Source organism: Nannospalax galili, unplaced genomic scaffold (genome assembly GCF_000622305.1).
Source record: "Nannospalax galili isolate Female #2095 unplaced genomic scaffold, S.galili_v1.0 scaffold173, whole genome shotgun sequence".
NCBI lineage: Eukaryota > Metazoa > Chordata > Mammalia > Rodentia > Spalacidae > Nannospalax > Nannospalax galili.
In genome coordinates, this window is record NW_008334442.1 from 5,633,140 (window position 1) to 5,638,553 (window position 5,414).

Sequence of the window (5,414 nt, forward strand, 5' to 3'; positions counted from 1 at the left end):
CTGCATAACTCTTCTTTAACTCTCCATAGAAAACTTTTAAAAATCTAGTAGACTGGGCAAAAGTTAAAACTGCACTCTCATTTTGTTGTGTGATTTGTATGGAAAATGAGGAAGTGACTGTGGAGATAGACTCCATAACTGCCAAATTCTGCTGCTTCCCAAGGAATGAGGCCTTACAGTCAGCCTGAGGACATTTGTTATGCCAGTTTGGGGACTAGATAATTATCTGTGACATATCAGGAGTGTGGTGGTTTGAATGAGAGTGTCCCCCATAGGCTCCAAGTTGAACACTTTGTCCCTGGTTGGTGGCACTGTTTTGGGAAGTTTAGGAGGTGTGGCCTTGCTGGAGGAAGTGCATCACTGGCGGTAGCCTGTAGCCTTGCCCACTTGCAGTTTGTCTCTCTCTTCTTCCTGTGCTTTCTTGAAGATGTGAGGGCTCAGTTTTCTGCTCTGGCCACTTCTGCCCCATACCTTCCCTCTGTGATCGACTCTTACCCTCTGGAACCATAAGCCAAATGGATTATTCCTCTGTAAGTGGCCTTGGTCATGGCGTTTTATCACAGTGAAAAGGAGCTAATACAGAGAGATATTTTTCTAGATTCAATAGGGTGGAAGAGAGTGCCAGCGTTTATGCCAGGAGTAATTTGGCAGCTAATCTTCCACTGAAAGGTGAATGCTGCTGCAAGGCTTCCTGTATCTCCTCAGGCATCCTGAAGACTCTCCTACTTCATTCTTTCTTCCCTTGGGGCAGGCATGGGGGGCAAACATACTTATTTAACGATGAAAAGGTACTTATTTGACAATAAAGTGACTTCTTCATGACTAAGTTCATGGAATCTTTTGTGTTTTCATCACTGCATCTACCTTCTTTGTGAGTTCTTGAGGTTCTGACAAGGTTATTTTCTTATGGCTTTAAAGCCTCTCTGCTCCTTGATTTATAGGTTGCATTGTGATTTTTTTCCCTTCCATATGATTGAGATCTTCAAAGTAAGCATCTTTCAAAGCAGTGACAAGCAAAATACAGCTGGAGGATCAGTAACTCCCTGTTAAGCAGCTTTGCCTGCTGTCATTGTTGACTGCCAGGGGGTGGTGATCCTTGTCAGTCATTAAAATGACACCTTGGCAAGACTGCAGCCTGTGCCTGGGGTTTTTGTGTCTGAGAACAACTTCAGGGTAATGAGATTTTCATATATTCATAGCACCTCACACTGTGCCTGGAACATAGTAGGCTCTCAATAAGTATTTATTAATATTCACTATATAACCATCTTTTGAAAACTGTGCTAACACACAGAAGGTATTTGTCACAGACTGCAACAAAGTTTGTATTTCCTACAAACCTGGGTACAGTTTATTAATAGTAGAATAAACAACCTTCTAAGCAGTCAGAGACTTTTAGTGAGAGTCAATGAATTGATATAAACTTATATTTTTCAGCCATCAAAGTAAGAAGAGATTAAGACTAACATTTACTTATTAAGATAATTTCCTAATCATTCTTATAAGAACTTAATGAGTGACAAACTGACGCTGGATATAAATTTATGATTTCCCAAAATAACATTTGATTGGTTTGAGTGATGTCTTACATCAAGTAATCATAGTTAATTTTTGCTTCTGGAGAGATTTGACTTTACCAGTCTATCATGTCATCAGATGTATTTCAGGAATAATTTCTTTGTCTGTTGATACAGAATTAAAGAATTCCTATGGAGATTCTTGAATGTATAACTTGTATTTTGATAAGGACAGGTGGGACAAGTTAAAAAAAGTGGCAAGAGACTACAACTCCACTTGAAATATACTGCAAACATCTATAGAATTGTTTGGTATTTAACAATATTTTAGTCATGTAAATCAAGATAAAAGTTAAGACTTTTCTCATACATTAGAGATGGTAATTGTACAAGACTGAGTGGGTCATTATTTTACATTCAAAAAAGTTTATTAAATTTTGCCATCTCAAAAAGAATCATAAGAAGAGAAAGAATTATAATTATACTGCTAAAATAAATGTGAAAGTCAGTGTTTACTTGTATTATTTCCTGAATATAATAAGCAAATATATAAAAAATGAAGGTTAATGTTTACTTTCAGTTCACAAAATGATACAAGTCTAAAAGAAATTATAGAGAGGAAAAAATTCTAAATATAGAATGGAAAGGATAAAATTATTAGGTTTTACTTTTCCTGATTTTTTTTACTGAAGGATGAACTTTGAGTGAGTGCATTGATGATCTTTTGGGTAGTAAGTCAATCACCCCAGCAAACAAACGAAGCCCTAGCAACATTAACACTGCACTTATGGACGGCACAAGGAAAACTGAGAATGCCTTTGCCACCTGAGTGCTGGGATCAAAAGCGTGTGCCATCATGCCCAGCCTTAGGATTTATACTCCTAATTCAATTAAAATAGTACTGAAGTAACCAGGTTTTCCAAAACAGCACATTTTAAACCCCAGTCAAATATTCACTGATTTTTAAGCATAAGCCCTGTATGATCCATTGTAAGAGAAAAAGATAAAATTGAACAGAGAAATACTAATAGAAATATTATTGACTTCCAGTATTTGGACAACGATGATGATCTTCTTTTGTTTGATCGTAGTGGCATTTTCTAATATAGGAAGTTTTCTGGTTGGAAATGTATTTATCAAAACAATAAAAATTGTAAAAGAAGTTATGAATTTGAGAGGGGGACATTGGAGGAGTGGGAGTGGGAAAGGGAAATGTAGAAATGAGGCAAATACTGTATACTCACGTGTGAAATGCTCAAAATAATTAAAAATTTAATTTAAAAAACTTAAAAATTGAGAGCGAATGAAGGAATTTTTTCCTAGCTGGAGGGATAACTCGGGGAATGAACAGGGCTGGGGAGCTTAGCCTGGGTGAAGAATGCTTCTTTCATTCCAGCACTGACACAAGGAGTCTGGGGCTAGTTGTCTTTTTGCCCAGCTTTCCATCTCCTTACTCTCAGACTAGGCACAGCTCAGTTCTTCTATGGGTCTCTGTCTTCTCTGAAGTGGCAATGGGCACTACTTATTTGTGAGCTATGCTGGTTTTCCAACTTTCTCTTATCCTAGAGATCTGGTAGTTGCTTCTCGAACTCTGGCTGTGCATTGAAAGCATCTGGGAGCTTCTGCAACTGAAACTTTCAGAGATTCTAATTTAATTAGTCTGGGGTGGGGCTCCATCTTTGGCATTTGTGGAAAGCTACCCTGCTATTTCTAATATGTGATTATAGTTGAGAACCCCTGGCTGAAGGAATTGAGCACAGCCTTTGAAATTCTGCCTTAGTTCTTATCCTCAGTTTATTTTCCCTCAAATTCCTTAAGGAATTTTGGAAACCTTAGGTAACCCCAGTGACCGCCATGAATGAATGTTCTGAGTTCTTTTCTGAACTATTTTCTGGGTATTTACTCATAATTTTTCCTAGGCAGGGAAAGAGCCCAGAGAAAGAAAAAGAATCTTGATGCAACCTGTCATTGTATTGTGAGACTAGGAATGTGGTTAGTGAGTGAATTGGGATGAATTGGAGAACCAATGGGGTGGCATATCAAAATACATAACAGCATGAATCAACACAGATACTTAACTTTAATCAATGATATCACAGCAAAGAAGCTTTAGTATGGAATTTGGTAAGTTTTAGGCTGAAATCCTAGCTACATTACTTCCAGCTGTGTGAATTGTATGATTTATTTATGCTCTCTGAGATAGGTTCCTTACCCATGACATACAAACAACATCTGCTATACTCTATGTGGTTGTTGTATATTGGGATTGAATTATAATAGCTAACAACATTTTATATTATATGTGATATACAAATATTATCACTATGGTGGCTAGAACTGCTTTAAATATGTATTTATATAAACACATTTCATGGTTCACTTTTTTCAATAAAGGAACAATTTTGGGGGAAACAATGGTTTTAAAACTGTAAATAAATCAACATGTTATAGTCTTCAACTAATTTGTGTTTAAGTTTATACAAAAGAAGAATACATTTTTAAAAACCTAGCATTTTAACCTTAATAAGATATGATTGTTTACTGGTTTTGGAAAACAAAGTTCCATTATCATTTTCTCATCATTTAATATTATATTTAAGCTTATTTCAGTAGTTGTGCCCACAGTAGTCAGTAAGAAAGCCTTTAAGAACAGAAATAGTTGAGATATTCTAGTGACAGAATTCTTAGTTTTTCGAAAGCTTTGGTGTTCCAATGAGTTTGGGCCACTGTAGTAAATTATCATGGACTGAGTTGGCATAGAATTCATTTCCTTCAGTTCTAGAGGTCGATAAGTCCAAGAACAGGTGCCAACACCCCAGTTTTGGTGAGGGATTGCACCTAAGTTGTTGAGAGCCAACTTCTATTTACATGGTCACATGGCAGAAAGAAAGGAAGCTGGTTCTCTAGCTTGAAGTACAGCCCAGGGTCTCTCTCAAAAAAAGTTGCATTGGTTCAGTACATGGAGCCATGGAGGAACTGTGTGGAGAAAGGGACTAAATGTACTAGCTGGTGACATTGTTCTCACAAGAAAATCTGTGCCTCACTGGTGTCCGGCTCACTTGCTTCAGGGAATTGAGTGTGACATCTTTGGGCTTTATTATTTATTTATTTATTTATTTATTTGTTTGTTTGTTTGTTTGTTTGTTTGAGAAAGGGCCTTGCTACACAGCCTGGCTAGCCTGGAATTTATGTAGACCTGGCTGGCTCCTGATTTGCTGTAATCCTCCTGTTTCTGACTCTGGAGTGCTGGAATTATAGGTATGTAACCCCAAGCCCAGTTACATCATTGGGTGTTTGAGCACATTGGACAGAACGTATCATCATTATCAGTATTGTAGTCTTGGTCATACAAATTTTTGCCAGCATCAGTGGCAGAGATGCTTTCCCCTCAAGGTACTGACAACAAACCTAAATCAGGGCACTGGCCAAGATAGTTGTCACACTGGGGTGGATTACACTTGATGGTGTATACAAGCCACATTTCCTTAGAAGTAGCCAGAGGAAATCTGTGGCACTTTTTTGTTAATAAGAGGAGACAAAGCTCAGCATACCACAGGTGATTCCTGTGGATGTGGCCTCAGGATACCCTTAGATCTGAACAACAGCAACAAGAATGATATCAACTTATCATGTTCTCTTCCACATGCTTTTCTTAAGTAGAACTATCTCAATGCCAAAGCAGTTCATTGAGCTAGAGAGCTAGGCAGTAGTAATACCGCCATTTTCAGATCAGATTCCTGGAGACGAATTAGTTATCCTAGTTCCCACAAGTTAATTAACACGAAGTGAGATTGAAATCAGGTCTTTCTGATTCTAGAGCCCATACCATATTTTGTACCTTATTTTCTTACAAAAGAAGGTATTTGAGGAGAGAAATAATAATAAGCTTTTAAATGA